Below are 22,621 nucleotides of genomic sequence, written 5' to 3' on the forward strand. Positions count from 1 at the left end.
GCAGCACTCCCCCTCCGAAGACCTCGAAGCCCAAAGCCAGCCGCTGGTCCTCGTGGCTGGCGGGGGTGTCTGCTGATCTGCATCATCCCAGCTGAAAGCGGCGAGGTTTCAGCGTTTTCTCCCCGAATCCGGCCCCGCTATTAGCAGCTCTGTGCTCGTTAGAGAGATGCTGTTTATAAGGATCCGTCAGACACCGCTGTCAGTATATTTCATGCATTATTTACTTCAGAGCCCTGAGACTAATGCTACCCCAGTCCCAGTGATTTACTGCATTTGAGTTTCTCAAGCTGATCCATAACTTTGGGTAATAATAACAATAACAAAATACTTTGTATGCATATATCATCCCCGTCAGCAAAAACCCGCACAGAGACGAGCCTACGATGCCAGCAGAGCTGCCGCTGCGAGGTACCAGAGCGTCAGCCATTTGCAGGTACAGCTTCCTCACACAGACATGTCCCCGCACCCCGACTTTAGGATACTCCCTTCGTGCACACAGACCCCTCAGAGTGTGGGTCTGTACCCAGGGGGTTACCAGAGCAGGTTTGGTGAGCCCCAAGACACATCCCAAGGTGAGGACAGCCCTGCTTGGGCAGAGGAGCCTCAGGAGGCTACCAAGTGAGCCCGTGTCACCCTGCAGACCGGGTTCCCCTGCCTTAACGAATTATAATCCCCAGAGGGAAGCTCAGCGCCTGGCTTGGGGACTCTGCAAGCAGCTCAATGCCAGCCCCTTCATGCTTCTTCACAACCAGCCTAGAACCTGCCTGTCGCCTTGCAAGAAGCTAATGCTGCAGAGGGGATGCTCATCACATTCAGTTTCAGCTTTTCAATTGCATCCCCCACCTGTGGCTCCCTGTCCTGCTCCTAGCACCACACAACCACAGCCCCCTCGCCGCTGCTTCTCGCTCCCCATGGCTTCCTTCTCATTTACACCTCGCCTACTGTTTCATCTGACCCCTGCTAGTTCAGAAGTTCATTAAAAGACGCTTGATGAGCTCTAATAAGCACCCACACTCTGCCGTGCGGCTGGTGAGCCTCCCTGACCCTCCTCCACATCGTGCTTATGCATCTTCTTCGCACGCAGAGGCAGGGATGACCTCCAGGCTGAGCCCAGGGCTTTTACGGATTGTTTTTTTCTGGTTTGTTTGCTTTAATTTATCTTGCCCTTCAGCCCATCTCTCACCAATGACTTTGTCCTCAAGAGTTTTCCTGCTGCCCTGTCTGAGGTTGTCCCGTTTTGCAGAAGCCTGGCGGGGGGGCACCCCTGCCCTTGGCCAGGTGATGCTGCCAGGTCCCCAGCGCTCAAGCCTCCATGCCTGGCTGCTGCCTGCTGCCTGCAGCCTCAGGGAAGGGAGTGCTGCATCCTGGCAAGCTCCTCACACGCTGCAGGCCGTATAATAGTAACATTAATAAAAGCCATTGAAAAACGCCCGCTCACCCAGGCAAGGCTCTGCAGCATGGAGGCCAACTCCTCCCGCTGCGCTGACACGAAATCTCTGAGATCAATGAGAGCGCTACCTACGTGCTGCGAGGCCGCGCTTCTCCCTTTGCCTTTCACACCTCACCCCTGCAAGAACAGCTCACTTCTAGGGGCAGAAGTAACCCTTCCTGTCGGTCTGACAGCAAGAGCTGGGCCCACACGCGCTCACAGTGAGAGGGTGAGAGATGGAGGCCTGCGGAGCGGCACCAGCCCCACCAGGCCCCTCTGAAGCAGTGGCGCTGCTGCCATTAACGCCCTCGCCCCCGCCACGATGGACACCCCCGGAGTCCCACCCAGAGAGCAAGGACTGCTGCACAGAGCCCTAAATCAGGAGCCACGCTCTCCCTCACAGGCACCAAAACAAGCTGCTCGCAAAAGCCGTCATTTATGGTGTCAATAAATTGCCTCTCCAAATCATGCCCAGATGTGCAATTTAGGGCCCAGTCACCTTGCCTTTTTATTCTCGCCTGCAAAGTGCTCTGCTCTCCTACGGCACTCCCTGCCTAGTAAATCATGCCAAAATACATTAAAAGCACCCATTATTGTTATTAATTACTATTATTGCATTAGCAGATTTTACTGCTCCCCTCATCTCTCTAACAGCTGAAACCCCAGGCTCGCTGAGCTGGGGACCGGGCCCTGCCTTCAGCCCAGCCCCCCTCCAGGGCAGCCCCCAGCCCCACACCACAGAGGGCACCAACACACAGATCTCCTCCATGGAGCTGAGTTGATGGCACTGACAAACTCCCACCCTGGACATTTCCATGGGGACCAAAAAGCGAGGTAAGGCAGGCTGGGGAAGGAAAGAAAGCTCCCCAGGTTATCTGCGGGCTTGATAATGTCAAAACACTTGTGTGCAGTGGGCTGGGCAGCCCAGGGCATGTTTATCATGCTGTCCTGATACTCAGCAAACACATTTCTACTCTCAGCACTGAAACTGCCTGAAATGTCAACTCAAGAAGGCCAAAACATCCCCCGGTCTCAGTTTTTTTTCTTGCCCTTTCCCTGCCTTGTTTATTTAACCTGCATCCTCTTCAAGGCAGAAGGTGCCTCATACTGCTTTCATACCTCAGAGGCTGGGGACAGCCTCTGGCTTTCTGCACTGTAAGTCACGCTAATGGTGGCATCATTATGTTCTCTGCTTCTTCTGCACAGTAAGACCAGAAAGATGGGTGCACCTGATCATTGGCAACCTGGATGATGGGATAGAACAACCCCCGTCAGCCTCAGGAATGAAACCTAATTCAGTCAGGTGGCTGACTCACCAGAGGGCAGGGCTGCCATTCAACGGACCTGGAGAAAATGGATGGCAGGAACCTCATGAAGTTCAGCAAGGACAAGTGCAAAGTCTTACACCTGTTGAAATGACCCCATGCAACACTAGGGGATGAGGACTAACTAGATAGGGAGCAGCTCTGCAGAAAAAGACCAGAGAATCCCAGTGAGAAAAAGTTGAACATCAGTCTGCAGCATGCCCTTGCAGCAGGGAAGGCTAAATGCATAGCTGGCTGCAATAATGAGAGTGTAGCCAGCAGACCAGAGTAAATGATTATTCCCCTCTAATCAGCACTTCTGAGGCTGCATCTGGAGCAGTTTTGGGCTCCCAAAATGTTTGGTTGGACAGATAGAAAAATATTTTCATAATGAGGGTAGATCAGCACTGGAAACGTGCCAAGACAGGTTGAAGAATCACCATCCTGGGAGATTTCCAAAATTTGATGCAGACAGGTCCTGAGCAATCTCATCTAACACTGAAGTTAGCCCTGCTTTGAGCAGGGAGTTGGACGAGAGACCACCAAAGCCCCCTTCCCAGTGAAATCATTCTATGAGTTCAAAGAGGAAGTTGCTGTTCTTTATTCTGTCTGGGACAGCAGTGCTTTGAAAGCTGAAATGTGAACACCTCAACAGGATGTTCACCCACACCAGCCCTTGAAAGCCTCTGGGAACAGCTCTGCCATCTGCCAGCACCCAGTGCGCAGGGAGACAACGCACAGCCCCAGCAGAGCTGGCTCCTTCCACCCTGGTGCCTGCCTTCGCCACGACCCAATCTCACCAAGGAAGCTGCTGTAAATGCACTGCAAACTCCCAGGCCCCCATCTGTTTACTGTACCAAGGGACTTCCATGCACCTCTGACGGCATGTGGTGTTCTCAAACTGTGGAGGGATCCTCCCCTAACACACAGGGGGAATTTTCCTGGGGAGGAACTGGGATGGGTGCATACAAATGGTGGTGTGCGTACCCACACCCAAACACGAAGAGGCCTGTGTCACAGCTGTTGTTAGCACTGAGACGAAGTCCCTTTTGGGTTAGATCACAGCAGCAGTACGACACAGTTTGGTTCATAAAGTGAGACCCTATTGCCACCAGAACGGGACTGGCAAGTAGGTCAGGCTGCAATTATCCACTCTGAATTTAGACCTGACTCCTGGGATAACAATCTGGGATTAAAAACACAATCAAAGAGATCTTTAATAGCTGAGAGAGGCAAGAATGTTCATTTTACATCTCCTTCAAAACACAGCTGTCCGTTATTTCTTCCTTCAAGTCATCACTCTCCTTTTATTCCCTTTCTCTTCCATTCACAAACCTGAACTCCTCCTTCCTCCCTAATTTCCTCCATACTGTCCCCTCTTCCAGCTGACTTCCGCAAGTCGCTTCCTCGTCGCTTCATCTGCTGCCAACTTTTTGGCACTACCCTCACATCTCAGCAACGCCTGATCATGAAGCTGCTCGTGGAAAGGCAGATTAAGGAGGGCCACTTGACGGGAGCCGGGCCGGCACTTTCCCCTGGCTGCAGGAGGGACATGTGGCCGGGCTCCGTAATGTGATCAACAACATATGAAGTGTGGAGTGTCGGCCATATGCTGTAGTAATTCCTTTATAGGCAACGTACTCGGCAGAGCAAACAGCCATGACTTGGGGCACAGATACAAGTGCAGGCTCACGGAGGGCTTGCACATGGGCACCCACTCTTCAGCGATAGATGGCAGAGGAGGAGGAAGGTGGTTTGCTCTTGGAAGAGATTTACAATCGTCTCTGGTTAGGTCAGTCTGCAGATGTGTACGATTATTAAAGAAGAAGAGCAATAGGGACGAGCAGGTGACCCTCCAGAATCCCTGAACGCCCGCACACCATGACATTTCAAGGGCTCCTCAAAGCTCCCAGGCCCATGCCCATGTTTTGGCACAGGTGCGATGAGTGACAGTTACCTCTGCTGCTATTGGCTTCTGAATGACTGGCAGGGACCCAAAATTCTCCCGAGTCACCTTCCCCAGCAATTCAGCAAGCCAAGGACCAGAATAAGCACTTGATGTAGCTGGGATTTCTCTGGTGACAGCAGGCAAGGAGAGGGAAATTGAGATTCTAGGCAGATTTCTCAAGCTGGACTAGCTCCAGTTCTGCTTGGAAGTGAAGGGTATTAGGGTACATCTTCTGTGCTGCAGAAAAGAGAGGAGTCAGCACTTTCATCCAGATGCTCAGACCCTTGGGCCAGGCAGAGAGGAGACAGCTGCTCTGCTTCATACTTGGGCTGGCGCAGAGAATGAGAAAGGTGGAGAAATCCCTTGTTGAAGAACAAGCAAGGAAGGAGGGTAAGATGTGTCATATGAAAGAGAAAAGTAGAGACTGAGTGACTAATGGCACCATAGCTTAGTTGTCTCATGTCAGAGTCTTAAATTGCCCAAAGTGGGCGGAAAGTCACTTTAACCTCTCAATATGGCGAATAAACCTATTGTTGAAAGAAAAAAATGCAATCGTGTTGAAGGAGTGATGAAAATGAGACTGTTACAAAGCTGACTGTACCAAGTTGGAGCCTTCTGGTGAATGGTAGTTGAGAGCCTCCCTACTAGCTGATATACCGGAGTGGGGACTGAGGACCCCAGAGCTGAAAAGCACCCATCAACGTTGCTTGAATGCCCTACTCCAGATTGAAGGAAGCTCACATCCTCTGTGGAGAAGACACAGGAGTGAAAGCCCTAATGAGATCCTTAGCCAGCTCTAGAAAAGGTATTGCTACAAAATTGAGGATACAGAGCCCACCTGGGAAGGTTTTCTTTGACCAGAGTGTTTGATGTCCTTAGGAAATCCACAACACCAAGCAAGGAAGGAGAATGGACATAGCAGGTTCTCACAGAACCAAGAAAACAGGAGTGGGAAGGACAGCAGGATACCAACTAATGCAATCCCCAACTCCACACCAGAATCCACACTCCCCTTCCACTATGTGGCCCAGTAAGTGAAGAGCTGATGTGCTCACTTTGTGAGGCCTGGGGGTAGGTGAGGCTGCTGCAGCAGTGGGTGATTTTAGTGAGGTGTCACAGACTGCACGAGACCATCCTGATAATATGAACATGAGAAACTGTGCAACGAAAGATGTGTTTGAGTTTTAAAATGCTTTGTGCCTTCGCATTTTATGTGCTGGTAAGGATTCTGTGGTGAGCTGGCAAATAGATAAAGTTGTTGACAACAAAGCCTTCGGCTCAAAATTAAAGTTAATTCCATAGCTGTAAAAAAAGAAAAAAATGAAAAATAAAAAGATGGCAGGTTAATTGTGATAACATCATTAAATTCTTACCCAGTACTCAAAGCACATCATAGTTATTTAGAGGCAAGTGATCTGGGGAATCAGAAATGCAAGTGATTACGGCATTTCACCTCTTGGGGTCTGTTTTGCAATGAGACACAAATAAACTAAGTTTGGCAGTCAGAAATATTCTCTGACAAAATATTCTCCTACATCCCCAAGCTGATTAAAGGAACGATCTGGAAGAGTCGGGTCAGTGGGTAGGCACACAGTTAAAGCAACAGATAAGATGAGAGAAGACAGTGCTCGAGTGTATGTAGTCAATATCCTGGAGCTAATAAAAGTTCCTTACCGCAAATAGTTTCCTCTGCACAGATTTTCACATCGAATCTCAGCAGCCAGTGCTTATCTTTGGCCACTTGTTAGATTAGGTCCTATAGCAGCACACAGTATGCAGTCTTGCATCTAGTTCTCCACGAGGACCCAGACAGATTCCCCACAGCTCAAAGAAGGCAAGGGAGGGCAAGGGAAGATTTCTCCAGACAGATGTTCCCACCTTTCACACAGCTCTCAGGGAGAGGCAACAAGATTTCTGGTGCAGAAGAGGTGCTGAAACCCCTGTGCTGTCTGGTCAACGTACAGGTTCAACCCTTGTCAGCAGCCCTATTAGTCTTGCCAGAGTATACCTTAATGGGATCTGTCCTCAGGGAAGACTAGGAAGAGGAAATATTTTATACAGTTGCAGCCTTTGACTCCCTCATGCAGTCTGGGGACATAAGCAGCCCTCCCAAGGTGCACCTACACTAATATAACAACTTGCTCCTGACAATAGATTTCAACAGTGACTGCATCTAGGTCCAATTAACTGGTAATGAGAACTGGCTGCCAGCGCAGGAGGCGCTAAATTCTTTTTTAACATCATTAAACATGTAACGAACGACGTTCCACCAAGCACCAAGTTGCGTTTGTCCCCATACCTGCTCCTGCCATTCAGACCCTGCCCAGCAGCAGCGGAGGGGCGCAGCGTGGGGGCTGCTGTTGACAACCAGTACCACAAGTAGGACGTTTCTCTTGTGTGAATGCACTGTATGCCTCTTCCTGGCTTCCACCATGTGAGTGCTTCCAGCCTGGTTGAGATGACATGAAAAGGGAAGGGGGCACGGAGCCAAACGCTGAGCTTTAGCGGCTTTCCAGTTGCTAAGGCTCATGCTGGCTGAGCACGACAGAGGTACTCCTTGGTTTGGTGGAGCACCTACACCTAGCTCAACAGGCAACGTCTGAAATCCCTTCCCTTCCCCTGTCATTGGGACTGGGCTATACGCATGGGGTTCCTAAAGAGGTCCTCATCGTGCTAGACTTCGCACGTATGGGAAGAACTATCCCTCCCACAAGCAAATAATGGGATGGGGAAAAAAGCAGAAGGCTTATTCAAGGCAAAAACCATCTCCAATGTGGAAAAGGAAGGCTGGGCAGAGCTGGAGTGGTACTCAAGAGATCTGAAGATGACACTTCTAAAACCCCTAAAATGGGCAGGGAGAGTTGAGCACAGACAATATGTGGGAGGTAGAAAGGCAGGCTTTGAATGTGGTCCCTGTCCACAGAATACAACACCACCAGAGAGTCCATTGTAGGTCTTTAGTATCTAGAGCCAAAAATAGAGCCCTTGATAACCCACCCATGGACCTACCGAACAAACTACACCTACACCACACTTCCCTCTGCCTTTCCATTGCCCTGCAAGTCCCCTGGGGGACCAGCAACTCCTTGCCAGCAAGCCTCACAGGGGCTGCCTGCAAGCACCCCGGCAGAACACAGCGAGAACAGCGCAAGATAGCCAATATGCTGGCTCTACTGCTGCGTCCCCCCTTGTTTTAAATCAATAGTTTATGACATGTACAAGGGGAAACTGTAAATTTAATTTTGTCCCCTGCAGTGCAATTCGTATCTTGTTTGCCGGTAAGATAATGAATGTGTTTGCCCTCCAGACCCCCTGCCCAGTAGAGCAATTTAAGGATAAAGGGAGAGAAAATAGCAAAGTACAATTAGGGAGGTCGATTAATGCTGGATTAATCAGTAGCTCAGCTAAAGATAGCTTTACAACAGTTATGCATAGGGGGCAAGGGAGAGAGGGAGACAACAAGCCTGCAGAAGGAATAAAGAATCAGATCATTTTTCTCAGCATTAAAAACCTTACAGACGACTTGAAGGTGCACGCTGCTTGCCAAACGAAATGGTAGAGCCTTGCACCAGCTGCAAGGACCACGGATGCCTTGCTCTACTTGATGCTCATCAGGGGTGTCCTAGAGCACGAACCCAAACTGCCCCAAACTCTGGAGATGCACAAGTTAAACCTTGCTGAAGCTCGGAGGCTTATTTGCTCCTGCAAAAGCTACCTGAGAATGTTGCTGTAGCAGTCGGAGTGAGCACAAGTTCAGCATTGCTAAGGAAAGCTTGCTGAATATGCAAAAGGCAACAAAACAGCGCGGGTAGGGAACATGACGGTATGCTGAAGCTAACAGAGAGGGGAGCACCGAGGAGCACTGTGGATGACCCAGAAGCTGGGAGCCCAGGGAGAGGGTTTCTCGCATCAGGGGGCACGCTGAAACCAAGCTGGAGCAGTGGGTGAGGAAACCAGCTCTGAGTGCGTGCTCCCTGCCGCACAACAGAAACGAGACTTAATGCGTTCTTGGGAACAGACAGGCTTTGCCAAAGAAACAGGACTCCATTGCCAATTTATTTTTCCAGCTGGCATAACCAGCAAAACTCCAAATTAGTTTGGCTAGGTAGATAGGGCAAAAAGAAAAAATAATGTTTTTGGCCAAATTCTAGTGTCAAACTTTGTGGATAGGTCTTAGCTTTACCTAAAGCCGAAGCAAAAAAGAAGCCCCAAATAAAAAGAAAGTGCCACCCCAATAACCTGCAAACACAAGATCCAAATGCCAAGGGATTTGCGTCTGTAAAGACACAGACTAGAGCTTTTCGTTGATGGCTCTTTACTTTGTGGTTATGAAGGAGCTGCTAATACAGTGAATCTAGCAGGACTTTAGTGCTTCTGCTATTTGAGTTAAAACCAAGGAGTGCAAAAACGTATGGTAATAAAAAAAAAAAAATTCAATCACACTCTCAGCTCTCCGACAAGGCGTAGGTGAAGGGCTGAGGACAGCCTTGCTGGTTTTGAATTGATCTGCCCCTCTCCAATTTAAAACAGTTTCTTTCCTGCTCTAGCTACCTCTCTAAAACACTCTCCCACATTCAGCTTCAGAGGCAGCTCCCTATGGACAGGCATTTTTAGATGGATACAGTGTGATCTTTACCAATTGCTGTAAATTGGCTCTGAGGGCACCTTTACATGTCAGTTCTGTCTATTTTCTCTACAAACAGAGGGACAGGGATGGAGAGGATGGAGGAAAAGGGCTTCACAAATAAAACAAACAATAGGAAAATGGAAAGCCAAGTCACAGCAGAGTCATTCATTCAGACCTGAAGCCAGGGCTCCTCATCCCAGCACCATAAACAATCTCCCTGACATCAATTACAGATGCTGATCAGACACGCATGCAGGGAGCTGCGTTCATACACAAATGTGCAGTTTACACCGTTTGGGAACGAGCAGTTTGCAACACTCCCCCCAGATCATAACTGACAGCTAACAAGCTGTGGGGAGGCAACACATAATTGAGCGTGCAAAAGACACAGGCATCACTCGGTTTTGCTTACACATAAACTAGCAATGGGCAGAGCAGCTCAGGTTCGCCCCCCTTGCCCTTCCATTCATCCCGGTGTCTTCAAATTCACCAGACTTTAAAGACATCAGACAAAATAGGGCAGAGTGAGGGAAAACCACATCCACGTTCAGGCCCTATAACAGCACGACTTTCTGGGTCCAGGTTACCCTAATCTGTGCCCTACTGTTTTGTTTGAGGCAAGACTGAAGGGAAACATCAGGGTTAGGATTTGAGAGATGAGAGACTGAAAAACCTTATAAGCACATAGGGTCTGTAATGGCAAAACATCTTTACAGAGAAACCGCTTGGTTTCAGCTCGTTGAAAATGTCGCACATCGCACCAGGCACTGGATGTAATCACTATCGCTGGGACTGGAGCAAACATCGCTGTCGAAGACGGTGCTGTAGCAAAGCTGGGAGGGAAGATTCAGCTCCAGACAGTGCAGTGGTACTGTTGGTATCAGGGACAAGAGCAATGAAGAAAAGCCCCCAAGTTCTGTATGTGATAACAACGCAGTCAGAGCATACCTTATTACTGCAATAAGCAGAGATACCTTACTAATGGTTGTCTGCATGAAGAAATTTAATAGTATAATGCCTCGGCTGACCTTGCACCACATGTTGACGCCTTATTCCTTTGTCCATCCAAGGAACTATTCGACTGTGTATTTACAGTGCCATCACTAACCTATCAGCATCACCTGAACAGGCAGCTTCTACTCTGTCCCTCACATTAAGGATGACTACGTGGAAAAGATTTGGGGGGAGCACAATTTTTCTCTCGTGCATATATTACTAGTGGGAAAAGCAAACTCTTTTTTTTCCTCCACCGTCCTCCATCTGTCCATCCAGCTCCTGTCCTTCCTGCACCCACCTTCCTCTGTCCTTACACCGCAATTGCATTTTGTAGAGTTTTGTCCTTCCAGGGCAATCTTTTTCCTGCCCCTTTCGAGAACGAGCCTAACACACTGATTAAACACTTTTTGGTCTTCACAGTCCCATACTTTCCAGCACTGACAGTTTAATTTCCAGTCTCCAAGTTTTTCTGATTCAAAAAATGCCAGATTGTGCATTGTCATGGCTAAAATCAAATTGTTCCCATTTATTTCCCAGAGTTGGACAGCTGTCTGAAGCCTTTTTTTTTTTTATTAAGATCCAAAAGATTATTTCTTAGTATCTGAGGTTGCAGTTCGTAAGTACACTTGACATCAACAGATTCTCCAGAAGTAGCCATTAAAAAAATAAAAATAATAGTGTTTTTTTGTTTTTTAAATATTTCTTTCCTGTCGAAGAGTATTCAAAATTGCTTCCAAATGTAGCCACTTCACATATGATTGATACCCAGGCACTTCTAAGGCAGAACACAGCCATCAGGTGAACAGCACGTAATTACCAACATAATTACTAACGGTGATTCAGGTTAAGAACCCAAAGTACCAAAAAGAAGACACAACCAGAGTATAAGCAAAAGACAAACATTACTCTGACATCTTCATCTTTTTTGGAAGGTTTCTGAAATCTTCTAACAGCTGCAGTTGGCTAGGGCTCCTGCCTTACTTCTCTTTTGGAGGATCATAAGGTATCTGCTGGTACCGGTGAACAAAACACTAAAAGAAAATGCTCCTGAGTTGTTAGCAGTTTCCACAATAAAAGAGCTGAGTTTGAATGGCGGTGATTCATGCACTCACGGCACTTGCTACTTGGGAGCATTTGACAACTTGCTGGGTGTCAGTGAAAATTTGTGAACTGCCAAGGTTTCATGCTTTGTAACATGAAGGCTGATTCATAGCAGACATGACCTATTTGTTATTCACAGGACTGGCCAAAAAAATTAAAATAAATTAATTTCATTTTGTGCAAAATTTTGAAGTTTTGGAATTTGTTCCAATGCTTTATTGCAGTCTTTAAAACTTTTCCTTTTATTTGGCAAGAAAGAGCCATTCCTGAGCAGGTAACAGCCTTGAGTTGCTCGGTATACGCAAGATCCAGGTACAAGTCCCTGCCTCATTTCGCTACAATGGTTTGGATGGGGTTTTCTGTATTCCAGACAAGATCCCAACCTGTTTAGTTACTGGCCATTTTGACCATTTCTATCTCTCACCTTTTGAACAGAATTTACACACTAAGGCTGAAAAGATGAAGATCACCACATATAGAAACACGCATTTCTGTGAAATGTGTCTGTTTTAATACATCTGTATTTCAGATGGAAAAAGAAATCTCGACAACTTAATTTAAAAAACAACAACAAAAACAACTGACCGATATTTTACTCAGCCAGTTGAGAAAGCCAATAATTACCATGATATTCAGTTAACCAATAAAAGAGTCCAAATACTGAGCAAGTAATGATTCATTGAGGCAAACATTTTGTAAAGAACAGCTGGAGGTCTAAAAATGACTCTTTTTAGTGAGCACTTATCAAGCACTAAAACACTGGAAGAAAATCTGAAGCCGTTTATAAACAAATTGCTTATCGCACAGCAGTAATGCTCTAAGGTCCCACTACTTTTCTGCTATCCTTATCCTTTCCACTATCAACTCCGTGCGAAAACTCCTTCTGCTAGAAGGTGCAAGAACAGCAGAGCCCAGTCCTGACAAATAATATTTGTAACTAATACTTCAGCCTTCTTTAACGCCGGGCAAGGGGGTTAGCAGCGACTCGTAAGGACGCGGTGACACTGCTGAATCAACCCACGAACTGCCCTAGCTCCGGTGATTGAGTCTCAGAAGTAGCACTGCTCTCTCCGGAGTCTGGCAAAACAAATGTTCCCAATATTTGAAGAGAAAGAGACAAAGTGGTGCATGCTAAAATGGAGCCACCAGCGAGCCCGTGGGCACGGGCCAAGGTATTTTATCATCCTGCTGAGAGCAGGCGATTACCCCTGGCCCCGCTTCCAAAGCCGTGACTTCTCACTTTCAGAGCATGTACTAAAATGCCATAACCCCTCCAAACAAGCCGCTACTCTGTCAGAGATGCCAGGCAGGGTTTGTAGCACTTTGCACCTGGGTTGTATAAAGTAATACTAGCAAAGTGCAGCAACGGCGGACAGTTATTAATGCTCGTACAGTATGTTGGAAAAACATGAAATGTTCGTACTATACTAAGAGGTTACTCCAGGGTACCAAAGCCAAAGCCAAGCCTGTGCTCAGCCCCGCTGCTACCTGCACGCAATAAACTCTGCTGTCTGTTATTTCATCCCAGCTGAAGGGACTCAGGTCCTGTGTTATCTAAGGCTAGCCAATCTTGATTCTCTTCTCAAAGGAAACAAGAGTATGTCCCCAGAGTGCGATCAGATGGCCTAAGAGAAGCACCTGGTTCTCTGTGATGACTGGGTAGGAAGCCAGGGCCAGGTTAAATCTTCACGGATTCAGGCTGTCCTGGATGCCCAGGCAGGCAGCCATCTGAGCAAGGCCCCAGGTCACACAAGGTGCTTGGAAGAGCACGGAAATGAACCCAGGTATCCCCGGTCGCAGACTAGCACTACAATCACCCCCCTCAAGAATGTCTTCTCAGGGATGTTACTTCTGTACCGCAAGGCACAAAACAAGTTTGAGAGTCATCACGTGCTCTCTAAGCCTCATTTCAAAGACTGTTTTGGATGCTCAGTCTTCTCCATACAGTTTGAGCGAGGCAACAGCCCAGTAACCAAGAAGCCAAACCACCCCCAGGGCACCATACAGGCAGAAGCTGTTTTCCAGAGGTACCTCAGCAGAGAAGATTGACGGTGGGCTAAATCCTGGATGGCTGAGACTCCAGCACTTGTGTGAAAGCTGCCTGGTGACTCAGAGGAGATCCCCTGAGAGTGCAAGCATGAGCCTAAATGGAGAATGCATCAAGAAAAGCTCAGTTGGAGCACCTTTGGAGGCAACTGAGAACTTGGTTTTGCTTTTCAAACAGTACCCACATCACCAAACATGCTGGGTTTACAACAAAAATTTCCCTGTGTTACATGCTACTGTTTTCCTGCCTGTGGTTCCTCCCCGAGTTGGTGATTTATAGCACTCTGCCAGCACATTTTTCTTACTCTTTATTCCTCTGTTGCTTTCCTGGTGTTTCACAGCTTCTTCTCTGGCCTTGGAGGCTACTTGCTGGCATTGGTCAGCATAAGAGCCAGCAGCACAGGTCTGTGCTTTCACTGCTAGTTATTTAACCTGGTGCTTTAATGGGACAGTTCAGGGTCCAGAAAAGCATGGGAGGAGAGGGAGAAAACCACACAGGTCCAGAAGGAGAAGGAAATGCCACTGAAGGTGATAATCACAGGTTAATGAGCAAATCAGATTTGTGCCTCTTACTGTGGGTTCAGAGCATTTTTGGCATCAAAGACAAGAACAACCAGCTCATCTTTTCCTCCGCCTGAGTGAGCTGGGATGGGAGCTAGATGGGGTTTAATCTCCTGAGGCTCCTAATACAAGCCCAGCACCTCCAGCAGAGGAGTGGACCTGCGAGCTCTGCCACGTACAGAAGCTCTGCTTCCCGCTGCACGACCTCTGTGAGCGGCTCACAGCTCTGTGCATCTCCGCAGGGGGCTTTTCAGAAGGGTGACAAGGAGGACATCAGAACCACCTCTCTCTGCAGCTGCTGTCACGCACAGGGGGACCTGTAGGAACAGCTCATTTTAATAGCTGCAGGTTAATATTTGTCATATCCCCCTCAACTCGCCTGTGATCATGCAAAGGCAAATGAAGCAGTAGGTCCCCTGGGGTGGCCATCCTGCGTGCACAGAAACAAATAACGGGAAGAGGGGAGGACGGTGCGTGTGACTTTGTGCGGCAGAGCACTTGCCACATGGAGTGGGGACATGGAGGGATGTCAGCAGGGGTAGTGATGGAAAGATGCCCACAGACAGGTCCAAAAGAGTTCAAGTCCACGTGAGGATGCTCCCGTGACTGGCAGCAGATGAGGGTAACGTGTGTAGGTGGTACCCTACACAGGTATTGTGGGGTCAATTGCTCAGAGTGAAGAGATCGTGGAAGTGCTACAGGGGAAAGTATGAGCATGCAGAAGGATTTTATTCTGATCTTTACCCCAATAAAATGCTGCAGTGAAGCACAGGTTAACCTTGTTTACTCGTGGGCATAAGTTCTGAAAATGTACTTTCCCTTGAATATCAGCACACAACAGCTGATACTGTAGCCCATATGGGAAGAGGAAGGAGGATGGGGAACAAACAGTCGGAGCTCCAGAACATGCTAATTCTGGGAGCAATGCACAACCACAGGACAAAACTGTTATTTGCAAAATGGTACCCACAATGCTTTTCTCTGCAACTTTGTTCTTAAATGCTGTACTTTTGGAGGTCACCCTAACCTAATTAAGTCCCTGTTTCTGGCTAAGGCAACAGCTGCACGATACGTGCGGGTTTGGGGAAGGCTGAAACCAACCAACATGCCCTGCATTTGTTTCTCTAGCCATGTCTGAGCTGACCATGGGGAGACTTGTGCTGGCGTTAGCTTGGACAATTGCTAGGAAACGAGATTTTGTGTTTTGATGTTGTTTGTGAGGTATTGCAGTCAGCGTGGTTGGGAATGTGAGATTTGCTGTTAACTCCCAGCATGCCAAACAGGTACGATGGGCTGGCTTGTCCTGCTGGCTGGAGAAGACAACACATGGTGGGGAGCCACAGGGAGCTGCACTGAATCATCCAGTTCTGGCCTTCTGCGAAGTGACCCTGAGCACATGCCTTGTCTTGAGTTCCTGCAGTAAGACACAGGCATGGAAACCTTGCCATGTCAACATGTTTGCTGAGACAGGCGGTCCTGACAAGAGGAATTTCAATGTCCTTGGAAGAGCCCCTCTCTTTTCATGGCCAGGATTTTAGGAAGACCCAGAGCAGATGAGTCAGAGGTTGTCAGTGTTAGCTGTACTGCACTGCTTGACATGCTTAGCATGTGCAGGACACGCACAGAGCCTTTTACATGGAGCATGACAGTTGTGTCAGGGTGTCCCATAAGACTCACTTGCACCAGTTACCAAGGATCAAATCTTGAGATTGCTTTTGTCTCAGCAGGTGCTGCCTTCTGCCCAGGACAAGCAAGAAACTACCAGTACTACAACACAGGGCTTTGTCAGGAGGTGGCTCAAGAAACCCTCTCAGCAACATTGCACAGCAACTGAGGGGCAGTACTGCTGAGAAAACAATGATATGACCACAGTCGTAAGAGGCTCTGCATTAGAATGTAACAAAATTGTCCTGTCAGAAACATACGGATGATGCACTGAACCATCCTGAAAAAAGGAAATGGGGGGAATGGACAATTTCATGTAATCAGCTTCCTTGCAGCAGTTTCCTTCTCCTTATTTATAGTCATTCTGTGATTCACTCAGGCTGGAACTGAGAGTGCAAACACGTTTTCTTTGCTTCAGGCTCTCTTTGGACTTCGTTTGCACAGCAAAGCATCACCCAGTGCCAGAGATTTATGATATGCTCAGAGCCCAAACAAGGCTGGATCTGAACAGCCACATATCCTCCAGTTTCATGGTGGGAAATGTGCCCCGAGTGGGTTCCCAAACAGTCCACGGCAGGTTCATTGATCCCAACCGCAATTGTGCACGTGGAGCCACAGCTCAGTCTGCTCTGAAGAGGCACAGATGCAGCAATCTTGAGTCAAGCTTCAAACCTAGGAAAAGCTCCTGGATGGATATAGTCTGTCGTCAATAAAACTGGACCTAGGAACTTCTAAACCTGCATAGACTCGGAGCCAGTGCCACATTTGGTGAACAACCTCCCCACCCTCCATGCTTGTAGCTGTGGATTGAACCAAAAAAATCACAGGGGCCATCCAGTCTCCTCTTGGAGGCTTGCAAAATTGTTGTTTTGGATTGAAAACTTTGCAGTTTGGGTTGGTCTTCGTCTGGATGAGCTTTGCTACTACGATAGTAGCTTCAACCTGGACCATGAAGTTGTTATCCTAGGGCTTGTATGAACAACTCGGCCAGAGGATGTTTTCTTCCCAGAATCAGATGTGTTACTACCTTGCCATAAGCTTTTAGTTTTTAGTTTTACTCAGGGTTTCCTACACTGAAGCCACAAGTCTCTCTTTCCTTACCTGCTCCCCACACCTACCACAGCCAACAAATGATAAATGAATATATAAGAAGATGAGTCTGTCCATCTCTTTTCTTTTTTCCCTTTTTTTTTTTTTTTTTTCAAAGCAGGAGAGAAAAGTAATGATCTTGTTCTGGAAGAAAATCAAAGGCTGCCGACAACAGCATGAAATGTCAGCTCTTTTAATTTCATTTATTTATTTATTTTATCCAGTTGCTTTAATCCTTGGAGTTTAAAGGCGAAGAATGAATGCAACGTGCTGGAAAATGAAGAACATGTGACAGTATCAAAGAAGTAAACCAAAGTAAAGTGCGTATGTGTGTTGGGGGAGCCTTATTAGGAGACACATTAAGGCGATCCAGCTGATAGATGAAGCCTTTTATAAACGAGGAGTAAAGTCTTCATGTCACACTCTGTCTTTCCTTTTTTTTAACCGTTGTGTCTCTCTTTGGCTTCCCCCTCCTTTCCCATCAACCCCCTCCTGTCACGGCGTCCTCCCAGAGGTCCCACCTTGCATTTGAACCGGAGGGCTGCTGTGGCCGTGGCAAGTACAAAATCTCCCTCTGCCTGGTTGAGGCAGGGCTAACTGCAGAGCCAAAAGGCTTCAGCAAGCCATGCTGGTCCTGCTGCTGTGTGACCATCCAAAACAACTAAAACGCACCTTATTTCCCTCAGGCTGAGACACTGCCTTCATCTCTGCCTCTCCAAGCTGTAAGCAAGGCATGGAAACTCACTCACAGACAAGGGGAGCCTGGACTCCAGATGGTTTTGGCACTACAGCGGGACAAACGCAGCACAGAAAAGTCGCTGTGCTATATGTAGAAGCTGCAACGGAGAGGCAGAAGAAGGGAAAGCAAGCCAGCACTGTAGTTTATCCTCAAGAAAGGAGCTGAAAGACACGGGAAGCAAATCACCAACCAAATATCTTTCTGTCACAGTTTTGACAGGCCCAGCAAACAACTTCAGTGGAGAAAACTGCGGTTGGGTAGTGTTTGTGATGAGATTCCGCACAAGTGACTCAGTGCTCATTGTTTCCCACACAAAGCTTATTATCTGTGATCTCACTACCTGCAGCGCACAACTGTCAGGCCTGCCTCCTTTAAAGCCTCTGAGCTTGGTCAAACGGAGTCCAGATCTCACCCTCTACCAGCCCAAGACTTATTTGACCATTATCCCCAGCAACGCTCCTGTGAGGCCCCAAGGCCGCAGGCCCACCGTACGGAGGGAGAAACGGAGCCAAGTCTGTTGAGTGACTGAGCAAGCACATATCCCATGGCTGGGAGCGGCTGAGGTGGGCACGTTGCAATGAGGGAGGATGTCACCCTCTGGCAGGACAGGTGGGAAAAACTGGGGTGCAGTCACTGGACTGGCAGATTCCGTGTGGAGGCTACTGGGCTCACACCAGTCTCTCTGGTTTTCTAGTTCTTGGGCTGCATTGCTTAGGATCTATACGCAGGGTCTCCCGGTCCTATAGTCGACAAAGTAGGCTTCAAAGAGACTACTATTTTTACTACAAGGATAATAAAACCAGTCATCCTCACAGAGGGAGAGTAATCCTTATATTATTAATTCTTGCGAAGTGCTCTGAGATCTTTGGATGAATGGAGATGTAAGAAAGACACAGAACATTTATTATTCTAAGGTCCAGTTTGCCCTTCTGTCCCTAGTCCTAAAGAAACAGCAAGAAAGGAAGAGGAGAGACCTGAATACAAATGCCAGAGAGGAGGCACAAGTCAGGTTGGACTTCAGACGACAGAAAGGGCCACTGGAAGCAGAATGAAGGGAGGGACTTGTCCCCCCAGAGACAAGAGTGGAAACAGAGTGCACCAGAGGCATGTACACACAAGCCGGCAGGACCCGGGTACCGGTCTTGGATCATGGACTAGCTCAAAGGCACACAGAGAGACATTGGACCGACATCATTTACATGTCAGACACTTTTTATCTTTTCAATTCCAATTAAAAAAAAAGGGGGGGGGGGCAGAGACAAAATTTTCAAAACTTGGTGACTGTCAAGCAGGAGTCTGGAACAATTAAATGTGATACTTAATTAAACATCTATACTCTCGTGGAATGCAAGATCTACCTCCTTTCTCCCTTTTCGTACAGGAAGCCCAGAGATAAAACCTTCAAGTTATGAATAATTATACCCTGCTGAGAAAAGTGATGGAGTGCTATGCTCCGGAGAACTTAACCAGGCCCCAGAAAATGTGGAGTTGTCACCTGGGGGGGTGGTATTATTATTATTATTATTATTATTACAATTTTTCCAGACACTAACACTCTTCTTGGCTTGTTCCCAGAGGGAGATAAACAAACAGTGTGTGTCTGCACTTTAATGGAGAAGAATGGGGCTAGTCTACTTTCCTGATGCATTTTCAAACTCCTTATGCTAGAGCAAGTGTTGGAGGTAGGCATACTCCAGTGTGTGAGGATGCTGAGGAAGGCTGTAGGGCCCATTCTATTCCAGGGACACGGAAACAACAAAGACCTGCAAGTTTTCAGGCATGGTGATAAAATGAAGGGTGATGTAAACACTTAATATGAGGTGAGAAATGGGCTTGAGATATTTCCTGTACTGTCTGATGAGATGAAGGTGTGATCAAAGACTGCGAGTAAAAATAAAATAAATAAAAAAAATCAAAAAAGTGAGGAACCAAAATCTCCAGCCTTGCCACTGGCATCATCATTTTCTGCTGCCAAGTGAAAAAGGCTACCAAAGGAATACGAGAAAGCTATGTGCTCCTCACCTGTATCTTACTGCCTTGATACGGATAAGTGGTCATGTGTGGAACAGGACACTGGAGCGGAGAAAGATGTCAGGCATGGCCTAGGTCATAAGACCGCCAAAACTCAGATCCCTATCACAGACCTGAAGCCCTTGTGAGCTCTCTGAAAGCTCTGTCCATGACACACTAACAGTTCAGAGGACAAACTCGGTAGGCTTTATTCCCCTCCTCCCCTGGCTACTTGCATTCTGTCACTTTGCAGGCTGCAGCAGCCATAAGCCATTTACCCAGACTCAGCTGTGGGAGTTGGGGCATGGAGTGAAGGAGAAGAAATCTCTCCTTCCAGGCTGCAGCACAACATCCTAATCATCCTCTGCTCTTTGCACTTGTCCTTGGACCTTGCCAGGATGACAGTGGTACTCAGGAGCATTTCCTGACACTGCCTTCCCCCAAAGCTATTTGTGGCAGTGACTGCTGGTGTCTACCAGGACGGCACCCTTTGCCCAAATTCACCTTTGTGAGTGCCCAAGCTCTGTGGCTACCGCAGCTGCGGAAGGACTGGATTGAGTTTCCCAGTCCTCTGAGACAGAAGTCGCATCCGTTTACTAAACTCCCCTGTCACATCCCATCATATATCCACTGGCTTCTCCTCTTCAATTTTCATGAAAGGAGAACCTTCTCCCTCGTCTTGGAGACCTGCTTCACCACCAGGACTCGAGCCTGCCTCATCATCAGGGCACTTTAGCAGCTCTTCTTTCTCTAATGACACCTCATGTTTTCCAATTGCACAGCCCGGCACCCCCTGTAAGAAATTCATATCCTTCATGGTGTTTACCCTTCAAATGCTTACAGTCCCCAGTGGGAAGCAGAGCACTCTGAGAAGATCTGCCAGGCATACAGAAAATGGGAAATGCTTTTCAGGAGAGTACAAAATGCAACTTTTGTAAGATAAATATATAAAGAAGGGGGTGGGGGAGAATACCTCACGAACCAGCAGAAACAATAAGAACAACAAAAAAGCCTTTCGGGACTGCAATTGGAGTCGCATTCTTCCCAGCATGCTTGTCTAATCTCTGCTGATGCTAGTTCAAAACACACAGCAGGCGCAATCCTCAGTGGTGCTGAGCAGACCCTGAGAGACGCTGAGTATCCTTTGCTCCCGAGAAACACGAAAGGTACTCAGCCCTTAATAGAAATTGCTCGTAATGACTGAGCCTCTGAAGTACACAAGCTGCTCTGATGGGAGGCAAAGCCATTTTCTTGCTGAGTTCGAAACTAAAAGCTCCGTCTGCTTGGCAGCTGCCATTCAAGTCACGATCGGATCTGGCCTTTCAGGAAAATGCAAGCTCATTAAAACATCCGGCGGAACGTCCGGAGCGTCTCTGAGGCAGAAGAGAAGGAAGGGAGCACGGTGCAACCCTCGGCCAGCAGGAGGAAAAGAGCAATAGCAGGTGAAACCAGCTCGGTACGCTGGTTAAATGGCAAGTCGGCGGGGAATAGCCACTAAGAGTGGCCACAGGGAGAAGTTAAAAGGCGAGCAAGGGGAAGGGATGGAGGCGACTGAGACCAGGTAGTGGCCATGAAGTATTTCCTCTAGCTATCCTGAATGAGAGCAGAAAGAGGCATTTACCTTTTGTTGTTCTGGGATTTTTCCCTTTCTGTTTGTTTTTCCTGTCTCCACACACACAGCTTGGCTGCTGAACTCCACAGCAGATAAGTGATGCAGAGCTGGCAGGAACTTGTGGCCTTATTTAACCAGCAAGGGCTAGATGGAGTTGTCCGGATCGATTGAGCCAACGCTTCCTTGAGCGCTAATTCAGGCCAAAGAATTCCTCAGGACACGGAGAATAAGCTCAGCTGACCTCACTGGGAAGTGGCCCGGTGAGATGGAGACGCAGAGAACAGCTTTGGATGCTGGTGCCAACGGGGACAACTTTGCTGCCACAGGTAAGTGAAGCATGGTCTCGGAGTGGGTAATCAACTCAGCAGAGCCCTACCCACCGACGTGGCCTAAGATCAGCCCTGTTGGGTTGGAACAAGGTTCCCCTTCCTCCATATCCTGTTACTGAAAATGGGCAGTAAAGTATGCTTAGGAAAAGGCATTACCCATCCCCACGATATCCTCTCAGCTTCCCACAATCCGCTCTGAGCAGGCCCTCCTTCATTTTAGCTCATGCAACTTGGGAAAAGGTTTTAAGGCAAAGCAAATCCTCCCAGGCACTCCGGTGTACGAGACTGCTCAGTTGTGCAGCCTGACCACCTGATTTCCTCTCCCTGGTACTGCTTCTCTGTGCGCCCACACGAGCCGGGGGACCAGTCCCCATTAAGCCACACGCTTTCTGAACTCCACTCCGTCGTTAGTGCCACCTGGGACTTGGCTTGCCACGTCTGCTGACTATTTGGAGCGCTGCAGCCTGACTCACCACCTCTGATTCACTGCTTTATGCCAGTGACTCCCCGGGTGTAACAGAGCCGTGGTGAATCGGGCCCTCTGTATCTAGGCTGGCAAAGCTCAGTAGCTCCCCACCCTCCTCTCCTTTCTCTCCAGGGACCTGCAGGGAATGCAGAAAATGCAACGCTCGAGTCAAGAGCGAAGTTCAAAGCAGGGTTGACCACCCACACCCCAAGGAAAGAAAGGACAACTTGTGAAAAAACACAGGGTGAAGCTTATCTCAAATGATGCTGCTTTGCAGATTCTTATGCTTCTACCCCCAGGGTCCAATCCGTCGCATAATTATTGCTTCAAAGCAAATTTTACATTTGATCAACTGCTTTCAACAGCACTGCCTCGAGTGCTGAACATAGAGAAAGTGCAAAGGCACCAGCAGCACAACTCTCCAGAGGTCAGTCCAGCTCCCAGCACCTTAGTTTCAAAGACAATTGAGATCTGCAGCTTCAGTTTAGCCCATCTTTGATTGCAACACAAAAATCACTGCTGTGGCAAAACAGTTCAATAGCAGACCCATGTCCTCTTTCCTAAATCCACTGCAAGACTAAATGAAGACTGGAAAGTCCCCTTGGAGAACAAGAGGACCTTTAGCTGTGGAAGAATTCACACAGGCTGCTGGCAAAGTCAGAAAGTCAAAAAACTCCTGACAGCTCTGAACTTTTGCCT

General features: G+C 48.0%; 1 protein-coding gene across 10 annotated transcripts in view; it reads right to left on the reverse strand.

Moving 5' to 3' along the window:
• LSAMP (limbic system associated membrane protein) overlaps window positions 1-22,621 on the reverse strand; it is a 966,851-nt gene that overhangs the window by 175,729 nt on the left and 768,501 nt on the right. The gene's annotated exons all lie outside the window — the stretch shown is intronic.

Source organism: Anser anser, assembly GCF_964211835.1.
Source record: "Anser anser genome assembly, chromosome: 1".
NCBI lineage: Eukaryota > Metazoa > Chordata > Aves > Anseriformes > Anatidae > Anser > Anser anser.